This window comes from Colobus angolensis, unplaced genomic scaffold (assembly GCF_000951035.1).
Source record: "Colobus angolensis palliatus isolate OR3802 unplaced genomic scaffold, Cang.pa_1.0 Scaffold16, whole genome shotgun sequence".
NCBI classification, from domain to species: domain Eukaryota; kingdom Metazoa; phylum Chordata; class Mammalia; order Primates; family Cercopithecidae; genus Colobus; species Colobus angolensis.
Genome location: NW_012114710.1, coordinates 23,621,324 through 23,643,604, shown reverse-complemented (window position 1 = coordinate 23,643,604; position 22,281 = coordinate 23,621,324). Strand labels below are relative to the sequence as shown.

The following is a 22,281-nucleotide window of genomic DNA, read 5'->3' as shown; positions in this document are numbered from 1 at the left end:
GTGTGCATACATATATACGTATGTATATATTTTTTTGAGACAAGGTCCCACTCTGTCACCCAGACTAGAATGCAATGAAGACATATAACTCACTGCAGCCTTGACCTCCTGGGCTCAAACAACCCTCCCACCTCAGCCTCTCGAGTGGCTAGGACTACAGGTGCACACCACCACATCCAGCTTATTTTTGTATTTTTTGTAGAAACGGGTTTTCACCATGTTGTCCAGGCTGCTCTTGAACTCCTACGTCCAAATGATCTGCCAGCCTTGGCCTCCCAAAGTGCTGGGATACAGGCATGAGTCACCATGCCCAGTTAATTATGTGTATGAAATGCATTTTTTACTTTCAACATTTTCAACTTACAATGGGTTTATCAGGACCTAACACCACCATAAGTCAAGGAGCATCTGTAGGCCAGGCGCGGTGGCTCAAGCCTGTAATCCCAGCACTTTGGGAGGCCGAGACGGGCGGATCACGAGGTCAGGAGATCGAGACCATCCTGGCTAACACGGTGAAACCCCGTCTCTACTAAAAAATACAAAAAACTAGCCGGGCGAGGTGGCGGGTGCCTGTAGTCCCAGCTACTCGGGAGGCTGAGGCAGGAGAATGGCGTCAGCCCGGGAGGCGGAGCTTGCAGTGAGCTGAGAACCGGCCACTGCACTCCAGCCCGGGCGGCAGAGTGAGACTCTGTCTCAAAAAAAAAAAAAAAAAAAGGAGCATCTGTATTTGAGTCTTGCTTTTCTATAGAATATGACAATCTTTGCCTTTTAAATTGAGCATTTAAGTCATTTACATTTATTATAATTATCAATATTACTAGATTTATATCTACTGTTTTGCTAATTTTTTGTCCTGTTATGTGTTCCTTTCTTCATCTTTATCTATCTTCTTTTAGACTATTTTTTAGTATCCATTTTATATCCTACATAGGCTTACTATTTTAATTGGGTCGTATAGGAATTGTTGTAAAACATACACAGCCTACCTTCAAATATCATACCACTTCATGTATGATACAAGCAACTAAAAATTCTGTACTTCCCTACCCCTTACCCCATTCTTTATGCTACTTACATCAATTAATTTCTATGTATAAGCCCTCAAGGCATTGTTAGTATTTCTGCTTTAGTCAATTATCTTTTTAAAAGTCAAAAATGGGCCAGGTGTGGTGGCTCACAGCTGTAATCCCAACACTTTGGGAGGCCAAGGTGGGCGGATCACTTGAGGTCAGGAGTTCAAGACCAGCCTGGCCAACACGGTGAAACCCCATCTCTACTAAAAATACAAAAATTAACCGACCATGGTGGGCTCACGCCTGTAATCCCAGCACTTTGGGTGGCCGAGGCAGGTGAATCACTTGAGTCCAGGAGTTGGGAGACCAACCTGAGCAACATGGCAAAACCCCTTCTCAACAAAATATACAAAAATTAGCTGAGGATAGTGGTGCATGTCTGTAGTCCCAGCTACTTGAGAGGCTGAGGTGGGAAGACTGCTTCAGCCTGGGAGGTCAAGGCTGCAGTGAGCCATGATCGTGCCACTGCACTCCAGCCTGAGAGACAGAGCAAGACCCTGTCTCAACAACAACAAAATGTGGCCGGGCGCGGTGGCTCAAGCCTGTAATCCCAGCACTTTGGGAGGCCGAGACGGGCGGATCACGAGGTCAGGAGATCGAGACCATCCTGGCTAACATGGTGAAACCCCGTCTCTACTAAAAAATACAAAAAACTAGCCGGGCGACGTGGAGGGCGCCTGTAGTCCCAGCTACTTGGGAAGCTGAGGCAGGAGAATGGCGTAAACCCAGGAGGCGGAGCTTGCAGTGAGCTGAGATCCGGCCACTGCACTCCAGCCTGGGAGACAGAGCAAGACCCTATCTCAACAACAACAAAATGTTTATTTCAATACCACCAATTTTCAGCTATTTGATTACGATGTGCTTGGTCAGTTTTCTTTTTTTTTTTTTTTTAAATATTCCTTCTACTTTAGGTTGACTTCTTACCATCATCTACAGGTTTATAGTTTCCACTAAACAGAGAACAGGGGTTCTAAGTCATTATTTCTTAATGTCATTCGCAGCAACCTGGATGGAACTGGAGACTTACTCTAACTGAAGTAACTCTGGAATGGAAAACCAAACATCATACGTTCTCACTCATAAGTGGGAGCTAAGCTTGTGAGGATGTAAAGGTGCAAGAACGATACAGTGGACTTTGGGGACTTGGGGAAAGGGTGGAAGTGGTATGAGGTAGAAAAGACTACCCATTGAGTACAGTGTATGCTGCTTGGCTGATGGGTGCACCAAAGTCTCAGAAATCACCGCTAAAGAACTTATTCATGTAACCAAACACCACCTGTTTCCCAAAAACCTGTTGAAATAAAATAAATAAATAAAAGTCATTATTTCTTATAATATCTTCTGTTGCCCCTCCCTTCTACTAGGACTCTAATTACACGTCTTAAACCACTCAGTATTCCCCACAGCTCACTGATGCTGTTTTTTTCTTTAGTCCGTCCACCCTGTGCTTCATTTTGGATAGTCACTGTTGTTATCTATTCAAGCCTACTGATGTGTGTCTTATCTGCTATTAATCCCATCCAATATATATTTTATTTCAGATATTACATTCATCTCTATTTTTATATCTTCTATGTATTTCCACATCATCTTTCTGTTTTCCCCTCGCTTCTTAAACATTTAGAGCACATTAGTAGCAACTCTTTCTATATCTTTGTCTGCTAAATCAATCATCTTTATCATTTCTGGGTCTCTATTCAGGAAATTTTAAAATCCTGGCTATGGGTCATATTTTCATTCTTCTTTGTAAGCATTTTAATATTTTATTGAGGTAAAACTGACATAAAATCTAATTAATCCATTTAAAGTGAACATTCGGCTGGGCACGGTGGCTCACTCCTGTAATCCCAGCACTTTGGGAGGCCCAAGCGGGTGGATCACTTGAGGTCAGGAATTCAAGACCAGCCTGGCCAACATGGTGAAACCTCGTCTCTACTAAAAATACAAAAATTAGCTGGGCGTGGCGGCAGCTGCCTGTAATCCCAGCTACTGGGGAGGCTGAGGCAGGAGAATCCCTTGAACCCAGGAGGTGAAGGTTGCAGTTAGCTGAGATCATGCCACTGCACTCTGGACTGAGCAACAGAGGGAGACTCTGTCTCAAAAAAATAAATAAATAAATAATAAAGTGAACATTCCTGTGGTACTTAGTCCATTCACAGTGTTGTACAACTACCACCTATACCTAGTTCCAAAACACTGTTATCACCCCCAAAAGGGAATTCAGTATCTATTAGGCAGCTGCTTCTCATTCACCCTTAACCCCAGGCCCGGGCAAGCCAACAATCTGCATTCTGTCTCACAGATTACCTGTTGTGAATATTTCACATAAATGGAATCATACAGTAAGTGACCATTTGTGTGTCTTCTTTCACGTCATGTTTTCTAGGTCCATCTGCATCGTAGCACGTATCTGTACTTCATTTCTTTATCGCTAGACAATATTTTATGGAATGTAGACTACTATAATTTGTTTACTCATTCATACACTGATGGACATTTGGGTTGTTTCCACCATTTAGCTAGTGTAAATAGTGCTGCTATGAACATGTGTGGTCACGTATTTGTTTGAGTACCTGCTTTCAATTCTTTAGGGTATATACCTATGAGTGGAACTGTTGAGTCATATGACAAGTCTATGTGTTCCTTTGAGGAACTGTCAAACTCTTTTTTCCACGGAGGCTGAACCATTTAACATTCCCACCAGCAACATACAAGGGCTCTAGTTCCTCCACATCATCCTCAAAACTAGTTACTGCCGGTCTTTTGATTCTGGCCATCCTAGTAGGTGTGAAGTGGTATCTCACTGTGGTTTTCGTTTGCATCTCCTTGATCACTAATGATGTTGAGCATTAATGATGTGTTTATCTTCTTAGAGTAACTGTCTATTCCAAGTCCTCTGCCCATTTTTTAGGTAAGCTTTTTGTTGTTGTTGAGTTGTAAGTTTTCATTCTTGTATTTGGCCATTTGTCCATTATAAGTTAATTTTTATACATGGCATGAAGTAGGGGTCCAACTTTATTGTTTTGCATGTGCATCTCCAGGGGCCCCCAAACCATTTGTTGAAGACAGTATTCTTTTCCCACTGAATCATCTCGGTACGTTTGTTAAAAATCACTTGCCTACAGATATATTAATTCTGGACTCTCAATTTTATTCTATCGGTCTCTACATCTATCCTTATGCCAGTACCACACTATTTTGATTACTGTAGCTTTGCAGTAAGTTTCATAATTGGGAAATATAAGTCCTCTGGCTTTATTCTTCTTTTTCAAGACTGTTTTGGCTATTTGGATCTGTTGCAATTCCATATGAATATGAGGATCAGCTTTCCAACTTTTGCAAAAAAAAGGCCAATGGAATTTTGATAGAGATTGCATTGAACCTGGAGATTGCTTTGGACAGTACTGTCATCCTAATGGCAATGTAAAGTCTTCCAATTCGTGAACACAAAATGTCTTTGCACTTATTTAGGTCTTCTTTATTTCAACATGTTTTGTAGTTTTCAGTGCACAAGTCTTTCGTAAGCAAGTCGACTCCTTTAGGCTTCTGGATGCTACTATAAATGCAATCCTTTTAAATTTCTTTTTGGACTGTTCATTGCCGGTATATAGAAACACAAATTTTGTGTATGTGTTATATTGTACCTACAACTTTGCTCAAGTTATTTATTAGCTTTAGCAGAGGTTTTTCTGGATTCTTTGGGATTTCTGTATACAGGACTGTGTCATCTGCAAACAGAGACAGTTTTATTTCTTCCTTCCAAATCTGTCTGTCTTTGTTTCCTTTTCTTGTCACACTGCTCAGGCTGTAACTTCCACTATAATTTGAATAACTGTGGTGAGAATGGGTATCCATGCCTTGTTCCTGATCATAACGGCAAAGATTTCAGTCTTTTACTATTGAGTTGGATATTAGCTGTGGGTTTTTTCATAAATGCTGAATGTTGAGGAAATGTTAAAAAAAAAAAAAGTTCCCTTTTCTGCTCATTGCTCTATTCCTAATTTTGAGCATTTCTATCACGAACAGCTGCTGAATTTTGTCAAGTGCCTTCCGTATCAACTGAAACAATCATGTGGGGGTTTTCCCCCCTTCGATCTATTAATATGTTGTACTACACCACCCTTACATTCCTGGGAATAAGTCCCACCTGGCCATGGTGCATATTCATTTAAATATGCTGCTAGATTCAGTCTGCTAGCATTTTGTTGAAGATTTTTGCATCTGTATTAATAAGGAATATTGGCCTGTAATTTTCTCATTATGTCTTTGTTTGGCTTTGGTATCAGGGTAATAATACTGGCCTCAAAGAGTGAGTTAGGAAGTATTCTTATTCTCTCCTCTCCAATTTTTTGGAAGAGTATGAGAGGGATTCTCATACTCTTCAAATATTTAAATATTTGGTAGAATCCACCAGAGAAGCCATATGGTACTGGACTTTTGATTGGGAGTTTTTGTTTTGTTTTGAGATAGGGTCTCACTCTATCACCCAGGTTGGAGTGCAATGGCATAATCATGGATCACTGCAGTCTCAACCTCCTAGGCTCAAGTAATCTTAGTTTGGAAGGTTTTTAAACTAATTCAATCTGTTCACTTGTAAGTCTGTTATATTTTCTCTTTCTTCTTCTGAGTCAGTTTTAGTAATATATATTTCTAAAATGTGTCCATTTCACATTTCTAAATTTCTAAAAATGTGTCCATTTCATGTAGGTTATCTAATTTGTGGCATAAAATTGCTCATAGTATTCTCTTTAATCCTTTTTGTTTCTTTACGGTCAGTAGTAATGTCCCCGTACTCACGTCTAGCTTTAGTTATACCTCTCTGCACTTTTTCTTTGTCAGTCTAGCAAAAGGTTTGTCAGTTTCATTGATCTTTTCAAAGAATCAGACTTCTGGTTTCACTAATTCTCTATATTATTTTCCTATTCTCTATTTCATTTATCTCCACTCTAATCTTTATTTACTTCCTTTTTTCTGGTAGCTTTGCATTTTCTGGTTTCTTTAAGATGTAAAGTAAGGTTATTTATTTGAGATATTTCTTATTCTTTTATGTAGATGTTTATTGCTAATAATTTCCCTCTTAGGACTGTTTTCACTGCATCATTTAAATCACATATATTGTTTCCATTTTAATTTACCTCTAAGTATTCTCTAATTTTCATATATTTGTAAATTTCCATATATTTGTAAATTTTCCAGTATTCCTTCTGTTAATCATTACTAACTTCATTCCACTGTGACTGGAGAAGATGCAGAGCATGATTTCAATCTTTTTAAATTTACTGAAACTTGTTTTGTGGTCTAATACAGCCTGGAGAATGTTTCATGTACACTTTAAAAGAATACATATTTTGGCAGGGTGCAAGTGGCTCATGCCTATAATCCCCGCACTTTGGAAGGCCGAGGCAGGTGGATCACCTGAGATCAGGAGTCTGAGACCAGCCTGGCCAACACGCCAAAACCCTGTCTCTACTAAAAATACAAAAATAGCCGAGTGTGGTGGTGGACACCTGTAATCCTAGCTACTCAGGAGGCTGAGGCAGGGGAATCACTTGAACCCCAGAGGCGGAGGTTGCAGTGAACCAAGATGAAGACATTGCACTCTAGCCTGGGCAACAGAGCGAGACTCCATCTCCCAAAAATATAAAAAAAAAAAAAACAAAAAAAGAACATATATTTTGCTGTTGCTGAATGTTCTGTGTATGTCTGTTAGGTCTAGCTAATTTATACTGCTGTTCAAGTCCTCTAGTTCCTTACTGATATTGTGTCTAGATGTTCTATCCATTGCTAACGTCGAAGCAAGCATTTTGTGACTGAATGACAAAAACTAAATTTTACATTGTTGGGTTCTGAATTTTGTTGTATTCTTCTAAACATTGTTTCGGTGCAATTAAGTTACTTGGAATCATTTGGAGCCCTCTGAGGACTCTTCCCAGTGCCCTACGTATTCTACGACATCCTTTACTGTGCTTAATAGGAACACGACTATTTGAAGCCTTATGTGAACTCTGGAAATTGTTTTTCTTAGTGCTTTCCAGAAGTGCTATATTTTTCTCTGGCCTCAGGTAGGGCCTGTCAAGCATCTACGAAATCAGAACTCAGCAAAAGACTCCAGGAGAACCCTCTGGAGATCTCCAAAATGCATGCTCACTTGTTCATGCTCTCTTGCTTTTTAGTGTATGCTTCCCCAATGCCAATCCCAACCCCCACAGCTCTTTTTTCTCTGGTACTCTGCCCTGCAATTCTAACCACCTTGATCTTCCCAAATTTTTATCTTTGTCTTTTTATCTCAGCAGGACTGCTGGGCTCTGTTTTGGTTCCTCCACACCTTGCACTGCAACCAATAAACTGCCTCTAGGCTCTGCAGTAAGCTGTTACAATTGAAGGGCTTTACCCTCACTTGTTCCTATTCTCTCAGGGATTACAGTCTGGTGCTGCCTGTCACCAATGTTTAAAAGCTATTGTTTATATATTTTATAAATTCTCAAGTTATTTAAGGAGGATGAGTACATTTTTGCTACATAACAAATTACCTCCAATTTTGTGGCTTTAAAAATCTAGCATTGGCCAGGCACGGTGACTCACACCTATAATTCCAGCACTTTGGGGGGCCGAGGCAGGAGGATCACCTGAGGTCAGGAGTTTGAGACCAGCCTGGCCAACACGCCAAAACCCTGTCTCTACTAAAAATACAAAAATAGCCGAGTGTGGTGGTGGACACCTGTAATCCCAGCTACTCGGGAGGCTGAGGCAGGAGAATCGCTTGAACCTGGGAGACAAGAGGTTTCAGTGAGCTGAAATCATGTCACTACACTCTAGCCTGGGTGACAGACCAAGACTCCAACTCAAAAAAACTAAAAAAATTTAAAAAAAAAAACCATTTCTTTTTTCCACACAGCTTCTGAGGGTTGGCAATCAGGGAACTGCTTAGATGGGTAGTGCTGGCTCAGGATCTCTCATGAGGTTGCAGTCAAGATGTCAGCGGGACAGATGTTTAGGACTGGAAGCCTGACTAAAGCTGGGACATCTGCTTCCAAGAAGGCTCACTCACATGCTGTTGGCCAGAGGCCTCAGTTCCTTGTTGGCTGTTGGCAGAAGGCCTCAGTTTCTCACAGCATGGGCCTCTCCATCCGGCCGTTCACAACATGGCAGCTAACCTCAGAGGGAGTAATCCAAGGCTGGGGGTAGTAAGGGAAGGAGGCGGAGTCATATTTGTTTTATGAATAACCTATCCTGGCCGGGCGCGGTGGCTCACGCCTATAATCCCAGCACCTTGGGAGACCAAGGCGGGCGGATCACAAGGTCAGGAGATCAAGACCATCCTGGTGAACACGGTGAAACCCTGTTTCTACTAAAAATACAAAAAATTAGCCAGACGTGGTGGTGGGCGCCTGTAGTCCCAGCTACTCGAGAGGCTGAGGCAGGAGAATGGTGTGAACCCGGGAGGCAGAGCTTGCAGTGAGCCGAGATGGCGCCACTGCACTCCAGCCTGTGGGACAGAGCCAGACTTTGTCTCAAAAAAATAAATAAATAAATAACCTATCCTAAGAAATGATCTATCACTTGCGTCACGTTCTATTGGTTCCACAGATAAACCTCAATGTAATGTGTCTGGGGATTATACCATGGTGTAAATACCGGGATGCAGGGATCATTGGGGGCCATCTTGGAAGCTGGCTACACATAAAACAAATCCAGTTCCCATTATACCAGCATAGGCGAAAGTAGAAGTCTTTCTTACATATTTTAACCTCCTGATGTTTACTATTTTTCTTATCCCCTAACTGTAGGCTATATCCTATGGCTACAAGAGAGATGAGCAGATTATAGATCCCCACACCCAGTCTTGGAAAGAAAAGTAACTACTACTAAGTAGTAGCAACTTTTAAGAGAAAAGAATAGAGTTCCTGGTGCTTATGGCAAGAAGCAGGAGGACCTCGAAGCCAATGTGGGCTTGAGAAAGTGGTTCATTCCCCCAAATACTTTACTCAATTATCTACCTAAATGTCTGCCATCTGCCCTCCTTTCCCACCAATTTCCAGAGTCAGGCAGCAATAGCCAACAGCAATATTAATAGTCAAATTAATAGCAGTAGTAACAGGAGCAATGCTAAGCATTTTGCCTTTGTTATCTCAATTACTCCTCACAACAAACCTCTGAGATAGCCATCATTATTCTTTAAACTCTAGACTTTGTTTCTTGGTAATCATACTCTGGTCTTACACTATCCAGTGTAATAAAAACTGTCTTTTTTTTTTTTTTTGTAACACCTAGCTCCCTCTTGCCCTACAAGGCTCTCCTACTCCTTTGACACAGAAAAATTCTGTCTTGTCCTGCCGTCATCCCTTCCACTTCAGTTAGGCCTTAAAGCTTCCTCTTAGCTTCCATGTTCCCAACATCTACTACCAAAGCTCACTAAAAAGAACTACCAGACTACTTTGATCCCTGCAAATTCCCAGTTGCTAGGCTCTCCCAATACAACAACTGCCTAATATAGACTTTTCCAATTCCTTAGGACACACTGACCTGTCAAGTCTACCTCACTAGCTAATCTCCAAAACTTGACCCTATTTCAGCTACTCATTTAAAAATATTATTCACAGCATGTATCTTCATAATTTACATTTGCTGTAGCTTACTGTTAAAATGAGTTCCTTTTCCCAAGGGACCTATAATTAATGATCCGGGAGAAAGGACCAAAATATACCATACTCATACACATTATGGTACCCCAGAAACTAGTATACTCTTATTAGTTATCTGTTGAATAATGAGTAAACAGTATAGAGTAATGATTATAAATACTAACTCAGAAAATTATCAGGGGACATAATCCAAAGAATGTTATTTACAAATAAAAAGAAATAGATGACAGTAGACATATATAAGCAATTCACAAAAGGCAAAACACGAAAGAACAAGAACTATTTAAATACTACATAAACACAAAGTAAAATACCACTTTTTGTCAGACAGATTGGCAAAGACTGAAATTTTGTCAAGGAAGTAAGGAAACAGGTAGATACACTTCTGGCAGATATAACTTTGTCTTTTGGGGGGCTATACACCAAATATCTTTAAAATCCACATACATCTTTGACTAGTATTTCCATTTCTAATAATTAATTCTAAGAAAATAATTAGACAAACAGATGTATATTACAAAAATTCACTATGGCACTAACTACAATACAAAAATCTGTCCAACAATAAGGGCTTTGTTAAATTTTAGTACATCCAAACTAAGAATTATTATTAAATCACTTCAAAACATTACATATTGTATAAACCCAGTTTTTAAAAAGTAACATATATTCACATAAAAACATACCTGCATAGAAAAAAAATCTAGAAGTATACACCCCAAAATGTTACCAGTGATTATCTCTGTAAAAGAAGTGGAATTTTTTGTGACTTTTTTGGTTTGTTTTTTGGGTTTTTTTTTTTTTTTTGCTTATCACACCTAATTTTCTATAGTAAGCATAAGTTGCACATGGATAATAACACATTCTTAAAAGACAAAAACAATAACTACGATCACAATTTAAAGGCAGAAAAGTGCTATTATCTTAACAGAACATGGAACATTCATGTTCCATGATAATACTAAAGTTAGGCAAAGTTAATAACAAATAACCTGGTATTCAATAGCCTAGTTTTTAATTAGTTTTAGTCACACATATGGAAGAATCTGTTACAAATAAAAAACCATGTAGCCCGGGCGCAGTGGCTCATGCCTGTTATCCCAGCACTTTGAAAGGCCAAGGTAGGCAGATCACGAGGTCAGGAGTTCAAGACTAGCGTGACCAACATGGTGAAACCCCGTCTCTACTAAGAATACAAAACTTAGCCAGGCATGGTGGCGTGCACTTGTGATCCCAGCTACTCAGGTGGCTGAGGCAGGAGAATTGCCTGAACCCGGAAGGCGGAGGTTGCAATGAGGCGAGATCATGCCACTGCACTCCAGTCTGGGCAACAGAGTGAGACTCCATCAAATAAATAAATAAATAAATAGCAAGCATCTAATTCAGGTACCTTCAGAAAAGAAAAGACTTCCCAAACAAAAATGTAGTAGTAATCCTAGAGACAATGTTGAAAATCACATAGTAAAAATCTCAACTATTTCAAACTGAGAATCAACTTAAGTCCCCTTTGCATGCCTAGGGTCTCATTCTGTTAACCAGACTGGAGTGCAGTGGCATGATCACAGTTCACTGCAGCTTCAACCTCCCAGGCTCAAGTAATCCTCCACCCCAGCCTCCCAAGTAGCTGAGACTACAGGCATGTGTCACCATATCTAACTTATTTTTTGTAGAGATAGGGTCCTACTATGCTGCCCAAGCTGATCTCGAAATCCTGGTCTCAAGCAATCCTACCACTTCGGCCTCCCAAAGTGCTGGGATTACAGGCACGGGCCACTACACCTGGCCCCTTTACACATTTACCTTGAGAACCTTCACTGTTACGAGAAAGTGGTTGCCGAGAAAGTAAGATTCAAAAATCACTCATGAGTTTAAGAATTCAACTCTATGTTTAGCTGAAGAGAGTCTTTAGCTCAGACTTGAACAGTCTGGGGGATGACAGTTATAGTTAGTAACAAGATGGAGGGGTCTCTTAAATTATTCTAGGAATACACATCTCTTAAGGTTGAGCATCCCAAATCCAAAAATCTGAAATCCAAAATCTCCAAGATTTCAAACTTCTTTTGAACCAACATAATGCTCAAAGGAAATGCTCACTGGAGCATTCTGGATTTTGGATTTCTGGATTAGGGATGCTCAACTGGTAGCCAAAATTTCAAAATCTAAAAAAATTTGAAATTGAAAACACTTCCAGTGCCAAGCATTTTGGATAAGGAATACTCAACCTGTACAAGTTAAGTATGTATATCTCCAGGCACTGTGTACAATTTCTAGCCAACATCCAGGGAATTGCTTGTGGCCATGTAGAGCACTGCCTAGGAACTGTTTGCAGTGCCTGATTCAACATGACCTGCAACACAGCCAGTTAGTAAATCCTCATTAGGACTAATCCATAAACTATAATTTTCAATGAAGTTGGCTGGCATAAAATGATAATTTCCAAAAGTCTGTGGCAGAATATGAAAAATTATTTAACTCTAACCAAATAATTTTAGTGGCAACTTCACACCTATAACAGTTTGCAAATAAGGTCTCATAATGCTTCCACTGGGATTTGAGAGCAGCTGTGAGGAAACAGGAAGCACTAAGTACAGGACAGCTCTACGATTTCCTTAAATTATTAGTAATGTTTTTGATTAAACTAATTTTTGTTGCACAAGGAAAGTTTCTAGAAAACCAAATAACAACTTTACATGAGGGAGAGTTAGTTGCATTTGGGTAACACAGCAGCATGTAACACCAAAACTGACGACATAATTACGTGCTTATTGTTGAAAAATAAATATCTCCTTGCTTTAGTGACAACTCTAGCACCATTCATATGTTCATACACCCAACAAATAAATGTATGAAAACTATTCACATTGTTTATTCCAGGACCTGGGGATATAACAGTAAACAAGAAAAGTCACTGTCTGTCTTCATGAAACATACTAACAAAGGAGACAAATGTTAAAACAAATAATTACATATTTGACTATAACTGCAAATGTCATGTTATTAAACTAAAGAGCAAGTGCTATGACAGCATATAGCAGGACTGCAGTCAAGCAAGCCAAACCCAGGGGAGGGGAGAGAGGTCCAGGCAGAGGAAATCTGTGCAAATCCCTGCAGCCAGAACAACCTTACCCAATCTAGGAACTGAAACAGTCCAGTATAACTGAAGCATTGAGATTATTTCTTGGGCACACATTAAGTCTAAGATGTATAAAGACATCCAAGAGATCAAGGTGGTAAATGCTACATGAGTCTGGAGCTCAGAAAAAGAGGTCTAGACCAGGTATAAACTTAGAAGTCATTAGCTTAGAGATGGCACGGGATGCACAGGAACCAGAGATTTCTTAGGCAAGGTGAGCAGGACTATATATCGGAGGGCAGGGGGTCAAGATTACTTTCTTTTTTTTTTTTTGGAATGGAGTCTTGCTCTGTCGCCCAGGCTAGAGTGCAATGGTGCGATCTCAGTTTACTGCAAACTCTGCCTCCTGGATTCAAGCAATTCTCCTGCCTCAGCCTCCCAAGTAGCTGGGATTACAGGTATGCACCACCACAACCGGCTGATTTTTTTGTATTTTTAGTAGAGATAGGGTTTCACCATGTTGGCCAGGCTGGTCTTGATCTCCTGATTTCAGGTGATCTACCTGTCTTGGCCTCCCAAAGTGCTAGGACTACAGGCCTGAGTGACCGCGCCTGGCCAAGATTACTTTTTTTTTTTTTTTTTTTTTTTGAGATGGAGTTTCACTCTTTTTGCCCAGGCTGGAGTGCAATGGCACGATCTTGGCTCACTGCAACCTCCGCCTCCCGGGTTCAAGTGATTCTCCTGCCTCAGCCTCCTGAGTAGCTGGGATTACAGGCATGCACAGCCACACCTGGCTAATTTTGTATCTTTTAGTAGAGGGTTTTTATTAGGGTTTCTCCATGTTGGCCAGGCTGGTCTCAAACTCCTGTCCTCAAGTGATCTGCCTGCCTCGGCCTCCCAAAGTGCTGGGATTATAGGCGTGAGCCACTGTACCCAGCCAATTATTTTTTTAATCACAGGAAAAAAAAAAAAAAGTTTAATTACTTCTCTCTTGATTTGCAATCAAAAGAAATAAAATTACTTTCTTTGTTTCTTTCCCTTTTTTTTTTTTTTAAGAGACAGGGTCTCACTATGTTGCCCAGTCTGGCTCAAACTCCTGTGCTCAAGAGATTCTCCCATCTCACCTCCCAAAATGCTGGGACTACAGGTGTGAGCCACCCAGCCTGGCCAAAAATATTTTCTAACACTACAGTTAGGATACAATGTTCTATTTAACTGGGAAAGGTAAAATTAAATGTATAAAGTTCTTGGGAAAACCTCAAGAACTAAGAAAAACACTTCTTTCAGTGAGTCTAAAGTATTAAATGCTATAGTTTATCAGAGCACTTCCTTCTAGAGTTTTTCAGTGCCCTGGAAAGTGAATCTTTTTTTTTTAAACAGATACAACTACTTCACAAGATTTGTCACTAAAAATGCTTTGAGTCTACAGAACTGCCACCTATTGAAGCTATATCATGATAAGCATTCTGAACACATTAACAAGTCCTAAAGGGATGTGACATCAAGAAGAACAGACAAACCTTCTGCCTTGCACAACCAGAAGTTATCAACTTTTAGAAGATCATTCTAATCCTCAAACAACCTGCCCTACACAGCCTCCAATGATGACTACACAGTAGGTAACTGTTTTAAAAAGTGATGAGTCAGGTTACAGGTATAGAAAAGAAAAGCTGAGTTAAAATGTTCCACAATTTACAGCCAAAGCACAATGTACGCATGAAAAATGTCTTAACACAAACTCACCTGATTTATTTGAAGCATGTTAAGACAATATTGACCAAACTGCTGTATCCCTCACGGCTCCCAAAACTGGAAAATGAAAATGAAGAAATAAAGTTCAACTTAGTCGACAACCTCAATGACTGGTATTTTAAACACATGCCCTTGATAAAAATCAAACATAAAATGTAATTTATCCAGATCTCCGTAGAACTTTCTATGATGATAAAAATGTTCTGTACTTGTACTGTACAATCTGGTAGTCATTAGCCACATGCGGCTACTGAGCACTTAAAATGTGGCTAGAGCAATCAAGAAAGTAAACGTTTAATTTTCTTTCATGTTAACTTAAATAAGCATATCACTAGTGTCCACCATACTGGACAGTACAGATCTGAACAAAGCTCCTTCTGCTTCTAGACTTCTAAGACAATCCCAGCAAAAGTGAAGCTGTTAAAAATAAATCTGAGAGTTTCAGGTTAATATTTAACATATACTCTCTTTTTGCAGTCCTGTTTTAAACAGCTTTGTTCCCATTTTCTATACGATAAATTAATCCTAAAGAAGATGCAACACCACAAGTATTCTCTTAGATGGTATGGAAAAGAGCATATAGTACCATTATCTTGCTGAATGTTTTACTTTTCTCTGTCATTTTGTCTGTTATCATCAGTATAAAAATAGTACACATAATAAAATGTCAGGCTGGGCACAGTAATCCCAGCATTTTGGGAGGCCAGGTTGGGTGGATCATTTGAGGTCAGGAGTTCGAGACCAGCCTGGCCAACATGGTGAAAACCCTGCCTCTACTAAAACTACAAAAATTAGCCGGGCATGGTGGCAAGCGCCTGTAATCCCAGCTACTAGGGAGGCTGAGGCAAGAGAATCACTTGAACCCGGGAGGCAGAGGTTGCAGTGAGCCAAGATCATGCTATGGCACTCCAGCCTAGGTGATAGAGCGAGACTCCATCTCAAAAAAAAGAAAAAAAAAATTAATTTAAAAACAGATGCCAATGAAGGGCAGGAAAGTCCAAATTATAAACAAATAAATCATGAGATCTTGCAATGAAAAAAAGTTCATATAAAATATAAATTATGTTCAGACCTCTCCCCTAAAAATTATCTACAAAGCAACAACACAGTTGTGATACACAGCAAAAGGCCTATATCTAATCACTAGTGGAGAAACTTTTATGTTGTTAAATTTTAATATTGAACTTGCCCTTAGAAGCAAATGTTTTGTAAGTACACACACACATACACAAACACACACTCATATTTGGTTACCATTTTTTCAAGATGACAAACTAGAGTCAATTCAAAATGACTCTGAAAACTTTTAATATTTTTCTTACAATAAGTGTCCACAGCATCTGCAATCTGCATCAATTTTTATTTCTTTCTAATTACTTTCACATTTCCTATGAGAATGGGATGCTGTATAAAGAGCACAAGGCCTGAGTATTGGTGAATTTGAGTTTTAGTCAAAGTTCTTCAGGAGATTACCTTCTGAGCCTTGGTCAAATTACTTTGTGTATCTTTGAGTTCTTCTTTTTCTCTCTTCTTTTTTTTTCTTCAATCTTTAAAAAGTAAGCTAAAGTCCTTGCAGTAGGCAGCCTCTAACAAATAGAATATAGCAGAAATAATGAGATACCACTTCCAAGATTAGGTTATAAAAATTATTGGGCGTCACCTTCTCTCACTCATTTGCTCAGAGGAAAGCAGATGCTAAACTGTGGTGCCCTTTGGAGAGGCCCACAAGGCAAAGAACTGAGAAAAGCCTCTGGCCAACAGCCAGTAAAAATTGATTTCTTCAGTCCAAGAGCCCCAAGAAACTGAACCCTGCAAGAGCCACATGAATGAGTTCAGAAACATCTTCCACCAGGAAAGTTTCCAGATGCGACTGCAGCCCCAACTGACAGCTTGACTACCACCTCTTTCATGAGCCACAGGCATCCAGCTAAGCTGCACCCAGATTTCTAACCCACAGAAACTGTAAGATAATGTTTGCTGTCTTCAGTCCTTAAATTCTGGTGCAATGTGCTATGCAACAATAAATAAGACAATCCTGTCCAACTCTATAATTCAATACTCCTATGGTGTTTTAGGTATTAATATTTGGATAGGCAAAAAACAAAATAAAATCCCTGTTCAACATGAGCAAATGAGTAACATTAGGACTTCAAAGTGGCAAATTATAAAACTTAAACATTTACATTTTCAATTCAAAAAATAAGATTAACAAGCGTAGCATTAGTCATATGGTGTTAAAATACACGCACTTTCAATAAGAATGGAGTATCTCATTAAAAAAATACACTAGCTATAACTAAAAATACAAACACAACCAATCATCTTTTTTTAACTGAAAACAGTTCATTTAAAAAGTAAAGTGTAAATAACCCTACACCATCTCAGTGATTTAGTGTCCCTTGCTTTCTAGAATTTAACATTACTGGTCGGGTGCAATGGCTCAGCTTGTAATCTCAGCACTCTGGGAGGCCAAGGCGGGTGGATCACCTGAGGGCAGGAGTTCGAGACCAGCCTGGCCAACATGGTGAACCCCTGTCTCTACTAAAAATGCAAAAATTAGCTGGGTATGGTAACACACACCTGTAATCCCAGCTACTCGGGAGGCTGAGGCAGGAGAATCACTTGAACCCGGGAGGCCGAGGTTGCAGTGAGCCAAGATCATGCCACTGCACTCCAGCCCAGGTAACAGAAGAAGACTTCGTATCAAAAAAAAAAAAAAAAATTTAACATTATTAAGCATTCACCAACTTTGAAAAATTCCATTTTGTCTTTATTAGTATAAACTTCTAAAGTTACAAACGCTTATCTACAGATCTCTATGTATTTCTTCAATATCAGAGACTGGTAACACTGGTGGCTGATTCCAAGACGCAAGCACAGTAAAATATTGGGGTACCTTTTTGAAAGTTCTGGCCGGGCGCGATGGCTCAAGCCTGTAATCCCAGCACTTTGGGAGGCCGAGACGGGCGGATCACGAGGTCAGGAAATCGAGACCATCCTGGCTAACATGGTGAAACCCTATCTCTACTAAAAAAAAAAAATACAAAAAAACTAGCCGGGCAAGGTGGCGGGCGCCTGTTAGTCCCAGCTACTCCGGAGGCTGAGGCAGGAGAATGGCGTAAACCCGGGAGGCGGAGCTTGCAGTGAGCTGAGATCCGGCCACTGCACTCCAGCCTGGGTGACAGGGCGCGACTCCGTCTCAAAAAAAAAAAAGAAAGTTCTAAACTTTTTTTTATCCTTTTTTTGAGACGGAGTCTCGCCCTGTCACCCAGATTGGAGTGCAACAGCTCAATCTCAGCTCACTGCAACCTCCACTTCTCACGCTCAAGCAATTCTCCTGCCTCAGCCTCCCCAGTAGCTGGAGATACAGGCACACACCACCATGCCTGGCTAATTTTTGTATTTTTAGTAGAGAGGGGGTTTCACCATGTTGGCCAGGCTGGTCTCCAACTCCTGGCCTCAGGTGATCCATCCGCCTCGGCCGCTCAAAGTGCTGAGATTACAGGCGTGAGCCACGGCGCCCAGCCTGAAAGTTCTAATCTTCTGACATAGAAAAGATATTCCATGAAGTAACAAAAAAGAAAACTTTATGAACATAAAATTAACCATACGATTTAAATATTCTGTATGCCTTTTCTTCACAATATAAAGAGCTGTATAAATTAAAACACATGAAACTAATATGTCTATAACAGCACTCTGTCATTGGCTAACATTCTGAAAATTACACTTTTTTAATCACACCAGTTATATCAGACTTACATCAATTTAAAAATTGTAATTTGTAATTATACCATGGACAAATCAGAATGCTCACAGTGGCACATGTCTTTAAGACTCTGTTTCTACTTTAAAGATATGCCCAGTCTACTGTCATATATTTTAAACAATTTGCTAAAATATCAAGACATATCAATAAAATGCAGAGCAGTTTTATACTACCTATGGTTTCATAAAATCCACTTCCTCAGCAGTGCAGGGTGCAGTGGTTCACGCCTGTAATCCCAGCACTTTTGGAGGCTGAGGCAGATGGATCACTGAGGTCAGGAGTTCGAGACCAGCCTGGCCAACATGGCAAAACCGTCTCTACTAAAAATACAAAAATTAGCTGGGCGTGGTGGCATGCGCCTGTAGTCCCAGTTACTCGGGAGGCTGAGGCAGGCAAATCACTTGAACCCGGGAGGCGGACGCTGCAGTGAGTGGAGGTCACGCCACTGTACTTCAGCCTGGGTGACAGAGTGTTTTTGAGACATCTCAAAAAAATTTAAAAAAAAAACCCACCTCCTCTATCAAAAAAGTTTCCAGCTACAGTTGATTCCAATTACAACTAAGTACTTTTAGAGAAATGTATCCCCGTGTCCCAGAAATGCCCTATCTGGTCAGGCATACTAGGACAGGCAATTCTAGATTCCAAACTACTAAATGAAAACAGGCAGGACAGTTTATAAAGAGAGGGCACTACAAACTGGGGAAGGCGTGATGCTCATGAAGAATGGTCCAACGTGTAACTGCAATGTACTGCTGATGTAAGTCGTACTTTAATTATGAATTATCTTGCCCATCTGAGAAATTAAAAGCTGTACAAAAATCTAATCACCAATAATTAAACTACTTTATAAAATGGCAGTTATTAAATACGTATAATTTTATATCAGCACCCATCCTACAGTTGATAGGCAATTCTCACTTAAGTGTCTTATTTGACAACATGAAAAGCAAAAAAAATTTACTATCCCTATTCTTAAACTACAAACTGCTATGAAACTATCAATTCAATGCTTCTTACTTTAAAAAAGACATGGCGTCCTTTAAATAGTTTTTTAAAATGTTTTTCATTTTGATTTTTTAAAGTAGGTACCCAAAAACACTGCTTTTATGTAAGGAAAATGGAAGTCTTACTTCACAAACTATTCTAGTGGAAAACTCTAAATACCACAGGCCAGGGGAAAAAAAAGGAAACTAACATTTATCAGACAACAATTATGTAAGTTAGGTGCCACATTTTGCAATTTTTACATCAACTCATTTAATCCTCATCATCTTGGGATGTGGGCATTATCTCCATTTTTCTAGAGGTTGGGTTATTTGCCTACAGTCACGCTGCTAGGTTTACAACCCAGTTCTTTCTGGCCCAAAGTCCCCTTTTTTTCACTATACACCAAATTATAGACGACTTGCCTTGTTTTAAAAAAAAATTTTTTTTTTTTTTTTGAGACTGAGTCTCGGTCTGTCGCCCAGGCTGGAGTGCAAAGGCACGATCTCAGCTCATTGCAACCTCCACCTCCAGGATTCAAGCGATTCTCCTGCCTCAGCCTCCCCAGTAGCTGGGATTACAGGTGCACACCACTACACCTGGCTAATTTTTGTATTTTTAGTAGAGACGGGGTTTCACCATGTTGGCCAGGCTGGTCTCGAACTCCTGACCTCCTGATCCACCTGCCTCGGCCTCCCAAAGTGCTGGGATTCCAGGCATGAGCCACCGCGCCTGGCCAATGTTTTTTTATTTTTTAAGCATCAGCTTGGTGAAAAATAAAAGATTTGCCTTCTTATAATTTTTCCTAGAACAAAGTCAAGGGCTTGACATCTAGGACAACATAATGGCAAAGCTCCTATACAGAACCTGGGGAGGATTATTTAAAATCAAATAATGCACACATAAATAAAAATTATAATTATTACAGATTCTAGACATCTAATATTTTGTGTACCTATAACAGGCACAAATATATATATATATGTGAATAATCATACTGTGCATGTCTCAAACTATGCGGTCTAATAGAGAATTCAATTTTGCAATATCTAGAGTTTTCCCTCTTTATGATCTGTACACATAAATGATCCCAGCACCGAACATGTACAAAACAAAAGGAGATAATAATAGGAATAAAGAGAAGGGTAGGCACAAAGGGGGAAAAAAAAAAACGTACCGTATCTTCTAGAACCTAAACAGGAAAACCGCTCTGCCTCGATTTCTGGATTGTTTGTATATTTAAAGCTTGATGACTATCTTGGATTTTTTTATATTCACATTATTTGTTGAAAAGCAAACCAAGCCACTCTTCCTAGCACTTCATTCCAGACAAGCCAAGTTAAGCTAAAATGTATAATTTACATGGTTTTCCAAGCTCAAGTATTTAGGAATTAAGGACCACAATGTATGTAACTTACTCTTAAATGGTCCAGGGGAAAAATATTTTGTGTGTGATAGAGAGCAATAATAAATGCATAAAATGTTAACAGGTGAATCTGAATAAAAGTTACAAAGATATTCTTTGTATTATTCTTATTCTTGCAATTTTTCTGTAAGCTTAAACTTACTTCCAAATAAAGTTAAAATTTAATAATTACACAGCATTCTATTTGAAATTAACAATACATACTTGGATTATACAGCAACATTCTTACAAATACAAAATACTGGTTTTTACGGGAAAAAATGCAGTAATTTGTGAGCAAGTATGTACCATATCCTACCAACTAATTACCACTTAGGAGTAAATTTCAGACTAGCCTACCATATAATGAAATGTGACAATGGTAACCTGACTTGAAACCATAGCAGGAAAACACAAACACACCACATAGTTTTGCATAACTGCTTCGCAAATTTAATACAGGCCTGCTGCAAAAAGCAGCAATCTACAATTAAAGTGACATGTGATATCTCTTGTTTGCAGTAAAATACAAACTGAACAATGAAAACCTGGTCATATTACAAAACAGAGATGGAGAGTAAGTCTTGGTTTTGGTAGTTTTATTAAATAAGATTTTTCCACCGCAGCTCAGTTCACAACAGTATACTTGAATCATCTAAAGAAAGCAAGGACGGGGAAGAAATATCCTGGAGAAATGCTGAAATCTTTTCTCCTCCAAGGTTACTATCACCCTGCCTGCCCATCCCAATTTGATTTCAAGTATTCACTATGCTGGTCTGAAACACAGGATGCATCAGAAGCCAAGTAATGCTCAGCGAAAGTTCACCAAAATTGTGAAATCAAACATTAAATAATAGACGTTTTCAGTTGACAGTAAAATATCTTTAAAGGATCATCTCTAGCCTTTCTTTCTGCAGGATCCACCCACTTTAAAATCCTTTGGTAAATTCCCAGGTGTACCCTAATTGATGGTCCCTCTCTATCTGCTCAAGCAGTTCTTAACCCTTTGGAGTGGGGACAGGGGAAGGGGGACATCACAGCAAATATGGACCCTTACCAAAGAAAATTATTCACAAATGCAAAATTCTACACACATTTCCAAAGACTTTCAGAACCCCACGGCCATCATCCCCACCCCTCCCTAAGAATCCCAGCGTGGCGTGCTCCTGGATAGCCTCTGCGGAGCACCCCCCGTCCCCAGGCCACAGCCGCCGGCTCGCCCTCGGAGAGACTGGAGTTCCTGCTCTCACACAGCAGATTCTGTAACTGAGCTTTGTCTCCTCGCCCAACTCCCTTCACCCTGGCAAGGTCACTACCGCCAACTACCCCTTTAAGCCGAGCCATCACAGTAGGAGTTCGTAAGAGCCACAGCAGAACTTGCCTGTCATAGGACATATTTTGTCCCCTCGGCCCCACCTACCCTCCCATTTCGGCAAGTTACGTCTTTACCACTCGCCCATTCTACAGAAATAGCCGCCGCCGCCACCCTCCGGCTCGCCCCGGCCCCGTCGCTCCGCCTCCAGCGCCCCCAGGCCCATTCCCCGCAGACCCTCCCCAAGCCGCCCTCCCCTGCCCTACCCCAG

General features: G+C 40.1%; 1 protein-coding gene across 1 annotated transcript in view; it reads right to left on the bottom strand.

Moving 5' to 3' along the window:
• Nucleotides 1–22,281, bottom strand: part of LOC105508351 (double-stranded RNA-binding protein Staufen homolog 2) — a gene marked incomplete at its 3' end in the record, with an annotated part of 155,296 nt that overhangs the window by 131,846 nt on the left and 1,169 nt on the right. The window contains exons 2-3 of the mRNA XM_011937205.1: nt 16,014–16,126; nt 14,532–14,597 (exon numbers count right to left, since the gene is read on the bottom strand). The remainder of the gene's footprint in view (nt 1–14,531; nt 14,598–16,013; nt 16,127–22,281) is intronic.